Raw genomic sequence first — 20,364 nt, forward strand, 5'->3', positions numbered from 1 at the left:
ACTACACAAAGCTGCAAAACAATAATAAAAATATGAATATCTATTAGACCTACTGCAGATAATATAGATATATTTACCCCACAACCAAACCTCTTTTTCCTTTGCTTCTTGCTGAAACTGACAACCGTAAAAGCCTAATGTTCTTTCTCAGCCTCTTCACAGCTAGAAGTGGCTATTGGTCAAAGTTCCAGCCAATGGGACATTTGTCAAGGTCAATGGGTATCTTTGCTTTCCCTCTTCCTTCTGCTTTGAAAAAAGGTGTGGCACATGCAGATATGCTGTCGCAGTGGTTGTTCTGCTGTCATAAATGAATTAAAGCCAGGTGAACTGTGGTGGTATCTTCTTTTTTTTTTTTTTTTTTTAAGAGACGGAGTCTCGCTGTGTCCCCCAGGGTGGAGTGCAGTGGCGCAATCTTGGCTCAGTGCAACCTCTGCCTCCTGGGTTCAAGTGATTCTCCTGCTTCAGCCTCCTAAGTGGCTGGGACTACAGGTGCTCACCACCACGCCTGGCTAATTTTTTGTATTTTTAGTAGAGACGAGGTTTCACTATGTTGGCCAGGCAGGTCTCAGACTCTTTACCTCGTGATCTGCCTGCCTCCGCCTCCCAAAGTGCTGGGATTACAGGCATGAGCCACCGCACCCGGCCAGTATCTTCTCTTAAGGAGGGGTCAGCCAGTTGTGTTTAAAGTTCAAACTAAAGTTTGAACTACCGCCAATCACTAAGGCATTTAGCATTTAAGTAGTTATACTTTGGTTGTTTTTTTAAAACTAGAGTCATCAGCTCAAAACTGGGCTATGTACTATTGCTCCAATTTGAGAAAACAGAAGTTTTTCTCTGCAGTATTTTCCCTATTATATGGTAGCTGAAACTACTCTAAATGTTTGACAGTGACAACTGTGTAATAATAAACAGTATGATTTACAAAAAAAATTACAGCAGCCAAGTCCTCTGATTAAGTTTTAAAGACTAATGTGGGCTTGGGGGAAGGCACAAATGGTTAAAAACAAAACAAAAAAAGAGGTATGTGGTCGGGGTTCCGGGATTCACTCAGAAAATAGCAACATCATGGAATGATTTGAGGAGTTTTTCTCCACTTTCTTTGAAAAAAGTAAAATATTTGACCAAAATCAAATAAATTATTCAAGTAAATATTGTTATCAAAGAAGGCTATATTTCTTGGTATAAACCTCAAATATTAAGGCATCTTCTATAACACAATTTATCTGTAGTGCTAGTAAAAACTGAATTACCCCAATAATTACATACCACTCTGTTAATAACATTAAACAGCTTTAGCTTTGTGAAAAGGAGCTCTTGTTAAAAAATATTTTATAATAGTATTTGTATTAAACACTACGCTTCTAGTCAGTAAAACTGATAATACTATTTGAAATGTTTAATTTTTACCTAATTTTACAGGGTATCATAGCTGAATTACAATTTCTCTTTCTCAAATGTAAAATTTCTGACTCTCAAATATGTATACGTGAAAGAATACAACTTTCTCCCCAAAGTTTTACTGTAACTACATGAAATCTTATTTAAAATATGTCAGTATACTTGTGATCTTCTACTATCGATTTCCATATAAACTGACTCTCTCACACTGTTTTCTTTTGAATGTTTGAACAATATTAGAATTCCATATCCTTCATTTCTGGAAACAAGACTGTTGTTCCAAACAGAGAAGTATGACCTTCTACCGTTGACAGAAAATACCTTCCCGGTACTGAATATAAAATGCTGTCCTTGGCTTAGGACTCTCTAACTTGATTTAAAATATCCTTGTTTAAAATACTCCTCCAAACCAGAAGGATATTTTACCTTCTCCAGGATGCTCTGTCAGGATTTATGAAGGATCTGTCCCTCTCGCCTGCTTCCTTGGTCCTGTCTCAGAAGGTCACCTTCCCAACAACTAACTACTCACCTTTGAATTTTACTGACAAAGAACCAAGGTCCTGAAATCTAGTGGATTGACTACATGGCCTGCAATTTTTTTTTTTTTTTTTTTTTTTGCGACAGGGTCTTGCTCTGTCTCCCAGGCTGGAGTACAGTGGCACAATCTCAGCTCACTGCAGCCTCAACCTCCTGGGCTCAAGCGATTCTCCTGCCTCAGCCTCCCAAGTAGGTGGGACTACAGGCACGTACCACCATGCCTCGCTAATTTTTAGTATTTTTAGTAGAGACAGGATTTTGCCATGTTGGCCAGGCTGGTCTTGAACTCCTAACCTCAAGGGATCCACCCACCTCAGCCTCCCAAAGTGCTGGGATTACAGGCATGAGCCACCGCCCCGGCCTTGCAAATGTTTACTTTGAGCAATGGTAAAAATGTTCCAGGGGCCGCAGCCCTCCGTAACAGTGGCCCACTCCTGTAGAACTCACAGAGAAGGAAGCAGATCACAGCTTCCTGAGCCAGGCAGAAAGCAAATTCCCCAAGAGATTCAGTTGGGCAGCAGGGTGGAACTTGTCCTAGTACTGGACTCTCCAGACCAAATGCCATTCCCATGTTCCTTTGTGCCAGGCAGAACCATTCATTCCTTCCACAATCATCTTGAGCACCCCCAGCTACATGGCCTATACTGCATTCAATTCCTGTCCACAAGGAGCTCACTGGTGTACAGCTGTATGTCTGTGATGATCTTATCCACATTACTAAGTGTTGTCATTCTGGTTCCATTTCTGCTTTTTTCCTTCTCCCAGGCTTGACCCTCTCAGTACTGGGCACTGCTCAGCTTAGACCAATTACTACTATGATATGCCTTGCCAGTTTTCTTTGGAATCCAGACTCAGATCTCCGTTCTATTTGCAGAACTAATGGTAACCACCTTTTGTAAAGGAATTGTCTTCCTAGTATGAGCTCTAGTCTTTGGGACCCTCTAGTCACTGGTCCAGAGTACCACAATAAAATGCCACTATGTACACCGAAACGAGGCAAGAAACATGGTTCTGTGTGTGCTATTTGCTACTACTCGGCCAGTCCTGTTTATAGGAATTATATAATATACATAGACACTGATTCGCTATAATCCAAGTCTCTCTTCCCCAGTGTTTAATCCAAGTCTCTTTTCCCCAGATCAACTAATTATTGATGAAGACACTTAAGTATTTCCCCATATTTCACTGATAAAGCTGTTGAGTTTTTTCCAAAAATGTCTTCAGCATAAGGCTCTGAATTAGGAAGTAGCAAACCAAGGTGTGGGTAACAATCATTTCAAAGTAGAAGGAAGGCTTTAACTAGTTTTCAACTGCTACGTAGCTGGGTCTTTGATGTGCTCAGCACGTAACTGAGCCCACAGCAAGGTGGTGGCTGACAGAAAAGGTTCTCTGTTCTAACACCCTGACATCACAGGACACTGGCTGGACTTTGCCCAAACCCTTGAAAGGTGCCAATTATATTTAAGGCTGATCTCTCTTAATCACAAAGTCTGTGAAGAAGTACTTATCACTGTTACACCACTCTAGAGAGTGTCAGAAAAATAAACTAGTCAAATTGAACAAAAGATCGCATTATAAAATGTAGTTCTGCTGTAAGCTGCTTTTCCCAGGTTCTAGCCCTAATTTAAAAATATGGCAGATATGATCTGAATCAAAAAGTTTTTGTTTCTTCCTTTTAAATAAGGAGTCAGGGTGTTTCCCTTTATGCCTATAGATTCAAAGTTGTAATACACTGATCCAAAAATGATGCAGTGGTTATCATCCTCGCTGCAATTAACACCTTCCTTTTGCCATATTGATGTAAGCCACAAATTTGTTAAATACCATGAGACAAATGTATTTCTAATATGATCACAATCTCATTTTTTTTTAACCAATACTTAGCAATTGTATCATGTAATCAATTATCAACTATTTTTAGCACTTAGTTGATGCCCAGCATATCAGTGTTCTGCTTAATCTTAATGATGAACAACTGCAGGTTATTTTTGTTTGTGTCTTGTGATTCTCAGTTTCTCCAAGTAGGTTAACAGAGTGGAAGGTATAGGAATGTGCCCAGGTTATTTCCTACATGATCCAGGATGTCAGTCTCAACAGCTCCTGCACCCTGTGGTCATGCAAGTGTTGATGATTAAGTGACCTATCATCAAAAGGAGAAATTCTGTAACCATGAGAACGAACAGAGTCTCAGATAGTCCTACAGAATCTTGTATGGACAAATCAAATAGCTAAAATTGATAGGAGAGGTGGTGGAGAAAAAAGTAGTTGAAGAATACCCTAAATTCTAAATTATTCAATATACCTACGGGATGAGAGGGAGTGAAGACAGCAAACACATAAGCCTTATATAATATTCAGAAATAAAAATAACAGTGGCAAAAACATTTGGGGCCTTGCAAAATTTACCACTACTACAATATAGGTAAATTCCACATAAGCAGCTGTAATGCGTAGTTATCTTAACTCTCACTGTATTTCAACATACACAGTAACAGCAAGTTTCCAAATCCAAGTACAGCTGACCCTTGAACAACATGGGTTTGAACTGTGGGAGTCTGCTTATACTTGGATTTTCTTCCACCTCTGCCTGAGACAGCATGAACACCTCTCCTCTTCCTCCTCCTCAGCCTACTCAACACGAAGACAAGGAATGAAGACCTTTATGATGACTCACTTCCACCTGAATAAATATATTTTCTCAAAATTTTTTAAATAACATTTTCTTTTCTATAGCTTACTTTGCCGTAATAATACAGTATATCATACATATAACATATATACAAAATATGTGTTAACTGACTATTTATGTTTAGTCAGTAAGGCTTCTGGTCAGCAGTAGGCTATTGGTAGTTAAGTCTGGGGGAGAATCGAAAGTTATATGCAGGTTTTCAACTGCATGAGGGGTTGGTGCTCCAATCCCTGCATTGTTCAAGGGTCACCTGTAATTTCATCCCTTATAATCTCCAGAAGAACCTCACTGGAAAATTAGAAAATGAGAACTCCCATTCAATGATTCACAGGATCAGAGTATTTCTTACCCTTTATTATATATTCTAGAAGTTAAGCACACTCTTTTCCTGTGATATCTGTTTTTATAATCACCAGAACAATTATTTTCTACTTTTCACTTTATTGTAGAACTCAGAGCCCTATGGCTCTCAGTCATGAATTTCCTCACTGTTAAAAGTCACTCATGATACATGAATATTTTATTTGAAGTTGTTACTAAAAACATAAAAGGCCATTGGTTTAAACAGGGGCTTTTAATCTTGACACTACTGAAATTCGGGCTGGATAAGCCTGTGTTTGGGGGGTTGGGGAGGGCAGCCCTGTGCATTTTTGGATGCAGAGTGGTATCCCTGGCCTGTACACACTAGATGTCTGTATCTCACCCCAACAGATGTGACAACCCTTATCTCCAGACACTGGCAAATGCACCCTGGGAAGCAAAACAGCCTTAGTTTAGAGCCAATGGTTAAAGCATATTATTCAATTAAAATAATAATCCTAAGACTCACACAGCACTATACAGTAGTCACAATTCCAGACACTTCACATAATCAACACATTTAATTTAATCCTCAATAATAACTCTTCAAAGTTGGGCCTATATTACCTTAACAGATGACAAAACTGAGGTATAGGGAGGTTAAGTAACTTGCCCAAGGTCACTGGACACATAAAAGAGAAGGAAATCAGAATCAGGGAGTCTGGCTCTAGAGTTTTTGCTCCTAACTTTTACACTATACCTGCTAAGATGCAGGGTGAATAAACAAAAATTTCAATTATTTTTCATTCAAGATTTTCAGTAGTCTGGCCAGACATGGTGGCTCACACCTATAATCCCAGCACTTTGGGAGGCCGAGGTGGGTGGATCACTTGAGGTCAGAAGTTTGAGACCAGCCTGGCTAACATGGTGAAGCCCCGTCTCCAGTAAAAATACAAAAATTAGCCAGGTGTGGTGGCATGCACCTGTAATCCCAGCTACTCAGGAGGCTGAGGCAGGAGAATCGCTTGAACCCAGGAGGCGGAGGTTACAGTGAGTTGAGATTGCATCACTGTACCCCAACCTGGGTGACAGGGCAATGCTCCATCTCCGGACGCAGGGGGGTGTGGATTTTCAGTAGTCTTACAACATTGGGTACTTTAAATACCCCTACTGAGCCCAGAATACGAACAACAATGGAATTGAAATAAGACAGTTTGTCAAAGGCTTCAACAAAAGTCCCAAGAAAAAAATGGAATATTCTTCCTATTGATCAATATTCCTTACATGTGGATACAGCATGTTTGCTTGCCTTCTCTGTTTATTTGCATATACTAAAAGTTGCTATACAAAGGAACTACTGTATGACTATCAACCTAGCTTCTTTTGATTTGCATTACTCCTACCAGCAACCTGAGGCACAAAATATCTCTTGGGTAACAGTTTATGTTTGTTGAACATAAATCACAGCAACAGACCTGTTGTTAGGTCTAGGGTCAGGTTCCAGCCCATGCTGAGGTACGAGGGGAGTGGGTGGATGAATGGCAGATAGCTGAAAGAACACTCGGGGGCCGTAGATAGGTGAAATACAGCTTTATTCCGCATCTCTCTTACACTTTCTGCTCTGTCTCGGCTGCTTGAGCCGGCTGCTCCCACTTATACCTGTGTGGCTGGCTCTCCCTGCCTTCAGGGTCAGCAGCTTAACTCTTTCTCTGGATATAAGCAGGCCGAGCTGTGTCGTGGCTCTTCACTGTCCGTCTGCAAAGACGGAAAAGACGGACAGCTCTAGCTCTCTCTTTCTCTGGGCACGAGCGCCTGTATAGCGTCAGCAGGACAGTTATACCTTTTACAGACAATAGTGGTCCAGAACCAAGTACAAACTTACACAAACAGGTTATAACAAATGGAGTATGCACCTGTGCCCTAAACTCACTGAGTCATGCAGGCTCAGATGTCTGCCTTGGCCTACTCTTGACCGAAGTGCATCCATGTACATTATACCTCTACTAGTCTGTTTTCACACTGCTATAAACAACGGCTGGAGACTAGGTAATTTATAAAGGAAAGAGGGCTCATTGACTCACAGTTCAGCATGGCTGGCGAGGCCACAGGAAACTTAAAATCACGGTGGAAGGTGAAGCAAGGCAGGGAAGGAAGAGCCCCTTATAAAACCATCCCATCAGATCTTGTGAGAACTCACTATCAAGAGCACAGCATGGGGGAAACTGCCTCCATGATTCAATTACCTCCACCTGGCCTCTCCCTTGACACGTGGGGATTGTGGGGATTATTCGGATTACAATTCAAATGAGATTTGGGTGAGGACACAAAGCCTAACCATATCAAGACCACATGATTTACCACTGACTGTTGAGTAGCTCTACGTATGCAAGTGACTGTGCTTGACTTCACACACTGTACACATACATAGTACCAAAAGTGGTAAGCAGAGTGAATGACCACCCCACCCCAAATATTTCCATGCTGTAATCCCCAGACCTGTGCATATGTTATTTCACATGGCGAAGGGAGTTGGCAGGTATGATGAAAGTTACTTAAGAACAATTAAGTTGCCCTTAAAATAAAGGGCAACCTGGATTATCCAGGTGGGCCCAATCTAATAAGTGGGCCCTTAAATGCAGAGAACATTCTTCAGCTGGGGGCAGAAGAGATGCAGCAGAATGGAAAGTCAGAGATTCAGCTGAACAGGACTCCATGTGATGTTGCTGGTTTGAAAAAGGAGTGTTTAGTTCTTGCTTTGTCAACATGTATGAACACTGGAACAACACAGAGAAGATTAGCACGGCCCCTTCGCAAGGATCATGTGCAAATTTATGAAGCATTCCGTGTCTTTTTTTTTTTGAGATAGGGTCTCGCTCTGTCGCCCAGGCTGGAGTGCAGTGGCTCAATCTTGGCTCACTGCAATCTCCACCTCCTGGGTTCAGGCGATTCTCCTGCCTCATCCTCCCAAGGAGCTGGGATTACAGGCATGCACCACCATGTCTGGCTAATTTTTGTATTTTTAATAGAGATGGCGTTTCGCCATGTTGGCCAGGCTACATTCCATATTTTTAAGATGGTAGTACAACATGGTGACTATAGCTAAGAACACTGTATTGTATACTTGAAAACTGCTAAGAAAGTAAATTTTAAGTGCTCCCACCAAAAGAAATGGTGAGTATGTGAGGTAACAGATATGGTGATTAGCTGAATTTAGCCATTCTACAATGGATACATATTTCAAAATGTGTACACCATAAATATATACAATTTTTGTCTAAATGAATGAATGAATGAAAAGAAAATGAAGGGAGCAAACTGACAAAGAATGCAGGTGGCCTTCAAAAACTGAGAGTCGACTGACAGCAAGGAAATGGGGACCTCAGTTCTATAGTTGGCAAGGAACTGAATTTTGCCAACAACCTGAATGAGCTTGTAAAACAAATTCTCCCCTGGAGCCAGAGAAGAGCCTGGGCCAGCTGACAGCTCATTTTTGGCCTTATGAGACTCAGTGCAGAGAAACCAAACAAGGCCACTCTGACTCTGACCTAGAACTGTAAGATATTAATTTGTATTGTTTTAAGTCACTCTGTGATAATTTGTTACAGCAATGAAAGAAAACACACCACACAACATGCCCAAGAAGAACAGTAAGTCACCCACTGCCATACCATGAATTACCAAGTGGCAGACAGGGATTTAGAAACCTGGTCTTCAAACCCCAAAACTATTTCCTTAAGTAATCAATATCTGCAAAGGTTTCCTAGCATACAAACAGTTTTGCATCCACTCATTTGCTGGCTCCTCACATCCAGGAAAGGTAGGCATTATCATCACTCTCACAGGTAAGAGATAAAGCTCAAATGCACTGTATATCTTTACAGGGTTGGACTGTTAATAAGTGGCAAAGCCACAAGCTCTCTCATCTCAGTGCCTTTATGTGTGCTGCCTTTAAGAATGCAGTAAGTAGGTTAAAACAAAGTGAGTCATAAAAACAGAGAAAAATAATTTTCTGCCGTTCAGGGGATAAGAACAGGCAAGAATTTATGGAATGAATAAGATTTAACTTGGGTCTTGATAGGTAGGATTTCAAAAGATAAGACCTGATTATTTTGTAAATCTGGAATCAAATTCTTGATTTGATGTGTGCAGGTGTGCATTTTAACTGGTCACCATTCACGTGTTTAGACTTCATCACATAATGAAGCAGCAATATGAGAGGCTGTGAAACAGTTACCATCTCAGGGAAAGTAAGTTTGGTTCATGAACTGATATTTTGCAGGAATGTTTGTATGACAGTTAATGGAACAACATAAAATGCTAAAGGTGGGGAACTGTCATTTCAATAAGGTAAAACCTTCCATAACGAATATATAGCAGAACCCTGGACAACTTGCCTCTGACAAGTAGGCCCACAACAGAGAAATCTCCAATAAGATAAATACAGCAAAGCAGATGTCTGGATGCAGCAGAGATGCAAGAAAACCTCTGTGCAGCCAGGCAATCCTCTTCTTTCTGTCACTTAGGAGGCTCTGTGCCATGCCTACATTTGCACTAAAAATCAATACTCCACCCCCTGGCCATAGATGATTAGACACTTAACTAAAGCTGGGTCAGATTCTCCATTCTGGGAATTTGGAATTGAACCTCTGGATTGCTTATTATAAAGTCTATTAGTGTTTAAACTTATTGGCCATGTAAACTTGAGGACTGATTCATAAGACAGCCTGTCTGCAGAGGAAAGAACAAAGCACGTATGACTGAAGACAAAAGACTAGGTAGCCCAGAGTAAGAAATGAGGAATAGTGGTCTTGGTTCCCGGTACCTTCACATTTGTAATTCCAGGCTCTGTGAGGTCTTCACCTAAATCCATGAGAGATCCCTTTTTATAACAAATATCCCCCCCACCCACTGACTCCAAATTAAGTGGATTTACATTCTTACTAACAAATGATCTCTTGTATCAGATTCTCAAAAAGCACTTGGGAACATGTGTCTTCCTTGATAGGTCAATCTACTTGTCTGCCTTGTCCAAATATGGCAGAGTGGTTGAATCCCGCTAAGGAAAAATCAAACGAGTGAGCAGAGGGGGCCAGCTGCCGGCTCCAACTGCGTGCTCAGCAGTGCCCAGCAAGTATTCTGTTTCTTTTTTTTTTGTAGCTGATTACAATTGTGTTAGAATCTTTATTAGAGTTTTTTAAATGTTTGGAAACAAATACTATATAATAGTTAACAAGATATGTTTCTTTTCTTTTATTATTATTATTATTATTATTATTATACTTTAGGCTCTATGGTACATGTGCGCAACGTGCAGGTAAGTTACATATGTATACATGTGCCATGCTGGTGCGCTGCACCCACCAACTCCTCATCTAGCATTAGGTATATCTCCCAATGCTATCCCTCCCCCCTCCCCACACCCCACAACAGTCCCCAAAGTGTGATGTTCCCCTTCCTGTGTCCATGTGTTCTCATTGTTCAATTCCCAACTATGAGTGAGAATATGCGGTGTTTGGTTTTTTGTTCTTGCGATAGTTTACTGAGAATGATGATTTCCAATTTCATCCATGTCCCTACAAAGGACATGAACTCATCATTTTTGATGGCTGCATAGTATTCCATGGTGTATATGTGCCACATTTTCTTAATCCAGTCTATCATTGTTGGACGTTTGGGTTGGTTCCAAGTCTTTGCTATTGTGAATAATGCCGCAATAAACATACGTGTGCATGTGTCTTTATAGCAGCATGATTCATAGTCCTTTGGGTATATACCCAGTAATGGGATGGCTGGGTCGAATGGAATTTCTAGTTCTAGATCCCTGAGGAATCGCCACACTGACTTCCACAAGGGTTGAACTAGTTTACAGTCCCACCAACAGTGTCAAAGTGTTCCTATTTCTCCACATCCTCTCCAGCACCTGTTGTTTCCTGACTTTTTAATGATTGCCATTCTAACTGGTGTGAGATGGTATCTCATTGTGGTTTTGATTTGCATTTCTCTGATGGCCAGTGATGGTGAGCATCTTTTCATGTGTGTTTTGGCTGCATAAATGTCTTCTTTTGAGAAGTGTCTGTTCATGTCCTTCGCCCACTTGTTGATGGGGTTGTTTGTTTTGTTCTTGTAAATTTGTTGGAGTTCATTGTAGATTCTGGATATTAGCCCTTTGTCAGATGAGTAGGTTGCGAAAATTTTCTCCCATTTTATAGGCTGCCTGTTCACTCTGATGGTAGTTTCCTTTGCTGTGCAGAAGCTCTTTAGTTTAATTAGATCCCATTTGTCAATTTTGGCTTTTGTTGCCATTGCTTTTGGTGTTTTAGACATGAAGTCCTTGCCCATGCCTATGTCCTGAATGGTAATGCCTAGGTTTTCTTCTAGGGTTTTTATGGTTTTAGGTCTAACATTTAAGTCTTTAATCCATCTTGAATTGATTTTTGTATAAGGTGTAAGGAAGGGATCCAGTTTCAGCTTTCTACATATGGCTAGCCAGTTTTCCCAGCACCATTTATTAAATAGGGAATCCTTTCCCCATTGCTTGTTTTTCTCAGGTTTGTCAAAGATCAGATAGTTGTAGATATGTGGCATTATTTCTGACGGCTCTGTTCTGTTCCATTGATCTGTATCTCTGTTTTGGTACCAGTACCATGCTGTTTTGGTTACTGTAGCTTTGTAGTATAGTTTGAAGTCAGGTAGCGTGATGCCTCCAGCTTTGTTCTTTTGGCTTAGGATTGACTTGGTGATGTGGGCTCTTTTTTGGTTCCATATGAACTTTAAAGTAGTTTTTTCCAATTCTGTGAAGAAAGTCATTGGTAACTTGATGGGGATGGCATTGAATCTGTAAATTACCTTGGGAAGGACGGCCATTTTCATGATATTGATTCTTCCTACCCATGAGCATGGAATGTTCTTCCATTTGTTTGTATCCTCTTTTATTTCCTTGAGCAGTGGTTTGTAGTTCTCCTTGAAGAGGTCCTTCACCTCCCTTGTAAGTTGGATTCCTAGGTATTTTATTCTCTTTGAAGCAATTGTGAATGGGAGTTCACTCATGATTTGGCTCTCTGTTTGTCTGTTATTGATGTATAAGAATGCTTGTGATTTTTGTACATTGATTTTGTATCCTGAGACTTTGCTGAAGTTGCTTATCAGCTTAAGGAGATTTTGGGCTGAGACAATGGGGTTTTCTAGATATACTATCATGTCATCTGCAAACAGGGACAATTTGACTTCCTCTTTTCCTAATTGAATACCCTTTATTTCCTTCTCTTGCCTAATTGCCCTGGCCAGAACTTCCAACACTATGTTGAATAGAAGTGGTGAGAGAGGGCATCCCTGTCTTGTGCCAGTTTTCAAAGGGAATGCTTCCAGTTTTTGCCCATTCAGTATGATATTGGCTGTGGGTTTGTCATAAATAGCTCTTATTATTTTGAGATACGTCCCATCAATACCTAATTTATTGAGAGTTTTTAGCATGAAGGGTTGCTGAATTTTGTCAAAGGCCTTTTCTGCATCTATTGAGATAATCATGTGGTTTTTGTCTTTGGTTCTGTTTATATACTGGATTACATTTATTGATTTGCATATATTGAACCAGCCTTGCATCCCAGGGATGAAGCCCACTTGATCATGGTGGATAAGCTTTTTGATGTGCTGCTGGATTCTGTTTGCCAGTATTTTATTGAGGATTTTTGCATCAATGTTCATCAAGGATATTGGTCTAAAATTCTCTTTTTTTGTTGTGTCTCTGCCAGGCTTTGGTATCAGGATGATGCTGGCCTCATAAAATGAGTTAGGGAGGATTCCCTCTTTTTCTATTGATTGGAATAGTTTCAGAAGGAATGGTACCAGCTCCTCCTTGTACCTCTGGTAGAATTCGGCTGTGAACCCATCTGGTCCTGGACTTTTTTTGGTTGGTAAGCTATTGATTATTGCCACAATTTCAGCTCCTGTTATTGGTCTATTCAGAGATTCAACTTCTTCCTGGTTTAGTCTTGGGAGGGTGTATGTGTTGAGGAATTTATCCATTTCTTCTAGATTTTCTAGTTTATTTGCGTAGAGGTGTTTGTAACATTCTCTGATGGTAGTTTGTATTTCTGTGGGATCAGTGGTGATATCCCCTTTATCATTTTTTATTGCATCTATTTGATTCTTCTCTCTTTTTTTCTTTATTAATCTTGCTAGCGGTCTATTTTGTTGGTCCTTTCAAAAAACCAGCTCCTGGATTCATTGATTTTTTGAAGGGTTTTTTGTGTCTCTATTTCCTTCAGTTCTGCTCTGATTTTAGTTATTTCTTGCCTTCTGCTAGCTTTTGAATGTGTTTGCTCTTGCTTTTCTAGTTTTTTTAATTGTGATGTTAGGGTGTCAATTTTGGATCTTTCCTGCTTTCTCTTGTGGGCATTTAGTGCTATAAATTTCCCTCTACACACTGCTTTGAATGCATCCCAGAGATTCTGGTATGTTGTGTCTTGGTTCTCGTTGGTTTCAAAGAACATCTTTATTTCTGCCTTCATTTCGTTATGTACCCAGTAGTCATTCAGGAGCAGGTTGTTCAGTTTCCACGTAGTTGAGCGGTTTTGAGTGAGATTCTTAATCCTGAGTTCTAGCTTGATTGCACTGTGATCTGAGAGACAGTTTGTTATAATTTCTGTTCTTTTACATTTATTGAGGAGAGCTTTACTTCCAAGTATATGGTCAATTTTGGAATAGGTGTGATGTGGTGCTGAAAAAAATGTATATTCTGTTGATTTGGGGTGGAGAGTTCTGTAGATGTCTATTAGGTCCGCTTGGTGCAGAGCTGAGTTCAATTCCTGGGTATCCTTGTTGACTTTCTGTCTCGTTGATCTGTCTAATGTTGACAGTGGGGTGCTAAAGTCTCCCATTATTAATGTGTGGGAGTCTAAGTCTCTTTGTAGGTCACTCAGGACTTGCTTTATGAATCTGGCTGCTCCTGTATTGGGTGCATATATATTTAGGATAGTTAGCTCTTCTTGTTGAATTAATCCCTTTACCATTATGTAATGGCCTTGTCTCTTTTGATCTTTGTTGGTTTAGTCTGTTTTATCAGAGACTAGGATTGCAACCCCTGCCTTTTTTTGTTTTCCATTTGCTTGGTAGATCTTCCTCCATCCTTTTATTTTGAGCCTATGTGTGTCTCTGCACGTGAGATGGGTTTCCTGAATACAGCACACTGATGGGTCTTGAAGTCTTTATCCAATTTGCCAGTCTGTGTCTTTTAATTGGAGCATTTCGTCCATTTACATTTACAGTTAATATTGTTATGTGTGAATCTGATCCTGTCATTATGACGTTAGCTGGTTATTTTGCTTGTTAGTTGATGCAGTCTCTTCCTAGTCTCGATGGTCTTTACATTTCGGTATGATTTTGCAGTGGCTGGTACCGGTTGTGCCTTTCCATGTTTAGCACTTCCTTCAGGAGCTCTTTTAGGGCAGGCCTGGTGGTGACAAAATCTCTCAGCATTTGCTTGTCTGTAAAGTATTTTATTTCTCCTTCACTTATGAAGCTTAGTTTGGCAGGATATGAAATTCTGGGTTGAAAATTCTTTTCTTTAAGAATGTCGAATATTGGCCCCCACTCTCTTCTGGCTTGTAGGGTTTCTGCCTAGAGATCCGCTGTTAGTCTGATGGGCTTCCCTTTGATGGTAACCCGACCTTTCTCTCTGGCTGCCCTTAACATTTTTTCCTTCATTTCAACTTTGGTGAATCTGACAATTATGTGTCTTGGAGTTGCTCCTCTCGAGGAGTATCTTTGTGGCGTTCTCTGTATTTCCTGAATCTGAATGTTGGCCTGCCTTGCTAGATTGGGGAAGTTCTCCTGGATAATATCCTGCAGAGTGTTTTCCAACTTGTTTCCATTCTCCCCGTCACTTTCAGGTACACCAATCAGACGTAGATTTGGTCTTTTCAATAGTCCCACATTTCTTGGAGGCTTTGCTCGTTTCTTTTTATTCTTTTTTCTTTAAACTTCCCTTCCGCTTCATTTCATTCATTTCATCTTCCAGGGCTGATACCCTTTCTTCCATTTGATCGCATCGGCTCCTGAGGCTTCTGCATTCTTCACGTAGTTCTCGAGCCTTGGTTTTCAGCTCCATCAGCTCTTTTAAGCACTTCTCTGTATTGGTTATTCTAGTTATACATTCTTCTAAATTTTTTTCAAAGTTTTCAACTTCTTTGCCTTTGGTTTGAATATCCTCCCGTAGCTCGGAGTAATTTGATCGTCTGAAGCCTTCTTCTCTCAGCTCGTCAAAGTCATTCTCTGTCCAGCTTTGTTCCGTTGCTGGTGAGGAACTGCGTTCCTTTGGAGGAGGAGAGGTACTCTGCTTTTTAGAGTTTCCAGTTTTTCTGCTCTGTTTTTTCCCCATCTTTGTGGTTTTATCTACTTTTGGTCTTTGATGATGTTGATGTACAGATGGGTTTTTGGTGTGGATGTCCTTTCTGTTAGTTTTCCTTCTAACAGACAGGACTCTCAGCTGCAGGTGTGTTGGAGTACCTGGCCGGCCATGTGAGGTGTCAGTCTGCCCCTGCTGGGGGTGCCTCCCAGTTAGGCTGCTCGGGGGTCAGGGGTCAGGGACCCACTTGAGGAGGCAGTCAGCCCGTTCTCAGATCTCCAGCTGCGTGCTGGGAGAACCACTGCTCTCCTCAAAGCTGTCAGACAGGGACATTTAAGTCTGCAGAGGTTACTGCTGTCTTTTTGTTTGTCTGTGCCCTGCCCCCAGAGGTGGAGCCTACAGAGGCAGGCAGGCCTCCTTGAGCTGTGGTGGGCTCCACCCAGTTCAAGCTTCCAGGCTGCTTTGTTTACCTAAGGGAGCCTGGGCAATGGCGGGCGCCCCTCCCCCAGCCTCGCTGCCGACTTGCTGTTTGATCTCAGACTGCTGTGCTAGCAATCAGCGAGACTCCATGGGTGTAGGACCCTCTGAGCCAGGTGCGGGCTATAATCTCCAGGGGCACCGTTTCCTAAGCCCGTCGGAAAAGCACAGTATTCGGGTGGGAGTGGCCCGATTTTCCAGGTGCCGTCTGTCACCTCTGGAAAGGGAACTCCCTGACCCCTTGCGCTTCCCGAGTGAGGCAATGCCTCGCCCCTGCTTCGGCTGGGGCACGGTGCACTCACCCACTGACCCGCGCCCACTGTCTGGCACTCCCTAGTGAGATGAACACGGTACCTCAGATGGAAATGCAGAAATCACCCATCTTCTGCGTTGCTTGCGCTGGGAGCTGTAGACGGGAGCTGTTCCTATTCAGCCATCTTGGCTCCTCCCGTATTCTGTTTCTTTACTCAGCCTTCTCATTGCCCCTTGTCATCCTGCAGCTACCACCCCACCTCTCTGGCCTCGTTCACAGTGACTTTTTTGAAAGAATAGTCTGTGCCCTTCCTTAGCTCCACTGCAATACAGCTGCTACCCTGAATACTGCACTGAATCAGCCCCAGTAAGGGTCATCTTCTACCTGCTTCTTACCAAATCCACAGAACACTTCTTATTCCTTATCTTGACTCTCAGCAGCATTTGACACTGCTGAGACTCACTCCTTCAAAATACTGAATATCTAAAAATGCTCCAGATGCCACACTCTGCCAGTTTTCTTCCTGCATCTCTCTGATTGCCCCTTCTCTGTCACCGCTTACTCTGCATATCCTGTAAATGTTGATGTTCCTTGGGCTTCTAGGCCCTTGCCTATTTTTACAGGACACATTATCCCTAATGGATCTTATTTATTTCCATAGTTTGATGGCCTCAAGATTGGCATCTCTAGCCTAGACCTCCCTTTGCAGTGCTTGTTGTATACATCCAACTGCTCACAAGAGACCTCCACTTGGACATCTTTCTCCTCTAATGCTACATATCCTAAACCACATCCATTACCCCTCTCCACTCCTCTCTTTCTCCTGATGATTCCAACCATCAGAAAACCCGTGACCCAATCAGGAACCCAAGAACCTCTTTATCTCCATTTCCTCTCTCACTCTCCATTTTTAAGTGCCCACAAAGTTCTATAAATTCTGGTTTTAAGTATCTCAAGGATCTGTTCACTTTCTCTATCTTCACTACCCCTTTATTCATTCAGGCCATCCTCACCTCTCATCTGGATTACTGCCGAGCCTTCTAACACATGTCCTGGACTCCAGTCTTATCCAAAAATGCAGATTTGATATTATTTCTGCAACTTAAAGCCCTCCCATGGTTCTGGATGATCTCAGGATAAAGTCTAAACACCTGGTCAGATGCCTTCTCTGCTTCATTTCTGTGGCCCACTTCCTCTTCTCAGCACTACTACTCTGGCTCAGTCCTCTGGCTGCCCTGGGGACCTTCATACATTCCATTCCTATCCTGCGGCCCTCCTCATCTTGCCTGCAACTGGCTAATTCCCACTCATCCTCAGGTCTAATACTTTACTTCATTTAGAAAGTGTTCCTGAACCCCCCAATCTGCCAGAGTTATGTTCTACTCTAGGCTCCCATAGTACCTCTAGGCCCCTCCCAGGGTACTTGTCACAGGGCCTCCTTACTCTCTACCCCTTTGGGCTCCATGTGGGCAGTGGTGATAATGGTCTTGTTTACTGTCATCTCTCCAGTGCCTTGCACAGGGTGGTACTTCTAAATATTTGTAGGAGGGTTGTTGGAAGTGATTCTTAATCTGATTTATTAAAGGAAAATAATACTAAAATAAAAAAAACTATTCGGGTTTGAATGATTACTGTATTGCCCCATTTGCAGAAAGAGTTATACTGTCCGGATCTCTTAAGATCAATTGAACAGAGGCTTTGTTATCACTTCTATATAAAACTTGACTGTCAAGTCAGTAACAACATATTATTTTGACTCATAGAATTCTTTTTGGTCATACACCTCACTGTGAGTTTAAAATTCAAACTGCATTTTTGTTAATGTGGTCACACTTTATAGAATCTCTTGCTTAAAAATTAAATAATTGTAACACTATGTATCCTAAACTTTAGGAGTCATAGTTGCCCCAGGATGAGGGAGAATAAAGGAAGCAAATTTAGATTTGTTTCTTCCAGTGACTAGTTTTTCTCTTGATTTAAACAACTTTCCAGAACCCCCAATAACTTTCATTAATGCTTAAGGTATTATTTTAGATAATTATATACACACACATAACCATGTACATATTATGCATATATATATATATAATCAAGGGGATATAAACATACATGAACACATACTGTAAACATAGTTGTTAAGTTGAGCATAATATTACTCTCGAGAGGCTTTTCCAAACAAACTGAGCATTGGTGCTGCTTTCAGAATTAAAGCATGTTGTCTGCCACAAGCTGGGGTGGAAATTGTGTCAGTCCTCACCTCACTTCTCTTTACCTCCTTCTCAGGCAGAGCAGTGACTGCAATAGAAGTCCTGATTCTTTATTCAAGGTGGGTAAGATCTGAGCCTGCCAAGGCCCCAGGGGATATGGGGAACCCAGCAGAGATGAGTGCACAAGAAGAGGGTGGGGGCAGGGACCAGACAGACCTGGATTTCAACCTCCCACAGGAGCTGCTCGACCCTGGGCAATCTGCTTGCCCCTTCCTGGCTTCAATTTCCTATGTATAAAATGAGGAGAATAATGTCAAATACCAGTATTCTGAGAAAAACCAAATACTTGTTGTTCTGACAATTTAATGAGAATATGTACGTAAAGTGGTGAGCATGGTATCTAACAGGAAGTGAACACTCAACAAATGGTATCCTGTAGTTACTGGCATACTTTTCACCATTCCAGAATTAAAATTGCAGATAAAGGAGACAAAATCTATGCCAAGATGATATTTTAAAAATCTCATTATTGATTGCCTTAATTATATATAATAACTCTAACTGATGGTATAAAATCAATTAAGGAGCCACTCTCAGAAAAGGAAGAATAACAAACACATTCTATTAGGAGAAAAAGCGAATACATGATGGAGTATAACTGAGAAGCTACACTTTTTATTAAAAGTATAGTTTTAACTGTTGCCTCTGTTTTAAACCTAGAGAAAAAGAGGAAATTATCAGACATGTTATTGTTGCTGTTGTTATTCATAAACCAAATATACTTGCAAATTAATAGCTGAGGTTTAAGAGCCAACTGGCTGGGCATGGTGGCTCACGCCTGTAAGCCCAGCACTTTGGGAGGCCAAGGTGGGAGGATCACCTGAGGTCAGGAGTTGGAGACCAGCCTGGCCAACATGGTGAAGTGAAACCCGGTCTCTACCAAAAATACAAAAATTAGCTGGGTGTGGTGGCGGGCCCCTGTAATCCCAGCTACTCGGGAGGCTGAGGCTGCAGTAAGCTGAGATCATGCCACTGCACTCCAGCCTGGGCGACAAGAGCAAAACTCTGTCTCAAAAAAAAAAAAAAAAGCCAACTGAGGAATGTAATTTTTATTTTAAATATGAAGGCAAAATTCTGTTTAAAAGAGAAATATCTAACTTGGGGACTTGGTATACACCAGTGGAAGACTCTGGGCTGCATAACACAAAACAGACACTCTTATGGCTGCTAATGTGTTGTCTGTCCCCTGGGTTTGTGAAGACAGGGCACTCCAGAGTAAAGTAAAGGAGCAGAGATCTCACCCTGAGGTGGAGGAAGAACCCTCCCTCCCTGCCAGTTTGGTTTATTACCTTCAAATCAGCCCCTGAAAATGCTGTCTGCAAAAATCCCCCAGTGTTTTGGAAAACACTAGCAACATGGGTGATGCATGAGATTTCAAATCAATCAAAGGCATTACTTCCTAAGATAGCTTTTGAGCAATTCTGTTGATAGCTAAAGGTCCACAAATATGCTAACTAATCATATAACTAGACAGCTTCCTCCCTCAGGAATTCTAAAAGGTAGGAGTGAGTGCCCACAGGTCAGAAAAAGGTGATCCTTCTGAACACCAGTGGTAATGTATGGAATTCACCTCTCAAGGTTCCAGGAAGCCAGAGGGCTGCTCATTCCCTGGTGCCAATCATAGTCAATTACTGAGTATTAAGGTGACTAGTCTTCTGACGTGTGTAACATATATAATACCACTTCTGCAACTCTCCTGATGTCTGCCTTTGCACCATTAGTACCGCCTCTCTCCAGCAGAACACACTGAAGGATGGAAGATGATTAAGAGCATGGGTAAAGTACCACAGAAAAAGACAGCTAATACTAAATTAAGCTAATTATTAAGCTAGAACTAACACCTGATTACCTGCAGCATATCTGGCTATAAAATCCTCAACCTCTATTACCACATCAGTCAAAAGTGGAGAATTTCTGTCAAAACTTGTATTTATCAAGAATACATAAATTCAGACTAGTTTTCTAATAAATAATCTACCCCTAGTTAACTCAGACCAATAGCTGGTATTATACTTTGCCCATCTTCTTCCTAGTTTTCAAAGAAGTCCCTTCTAAATGTCTAAATTCTAGTGCCTTTACCTTATAAAAACCTTGGGTGTAA

General features: G+C 41.3%; 1 protein-coding gene and 1 non-coding gene across 4 annotated transcripts in view; one reads left to right on the forward strand and one right to left on the reverse strand.

Annotated features, from left to right (window-relative positions):
• MAN1A1 (mannosidase alpha class 1A member 1) overlaps nucleotides 1–20,364 on the reverse strand; it is a 184,454-nt gene that overhangs the window by 147,295 nt on the left and 16,795 nt on the right. The gene's annotated exons all lie outside the window — the stretch shown is intronic.
• LOC129039711 (U6 spliceosomal RNA) lies at nucleotides 7,671–7,775 on the forward strand. The gene has a single exon (XR_008503428.1). It is a non-coding gene; the product is annotated as a U6 spliceosomal RNA (small nuclear RNA).

This window comes from Pongo pygmaeus, chromosome 5 (assembly GCF_028885625.2).
Source record: "Pongo pygmaeus isolate AG05252 chromosome 5, NHGRI_mPonPyg2-v2.0_pri, whole genome shotgun sequence".
In the NCBI taxonomy this organism is placed as follows: domain Eukaryota; kingdom Metazoa; phylum Chordata; class Mammalia; order Primates; family Hominidae; genus Pongo; species Pongo pygmaeus.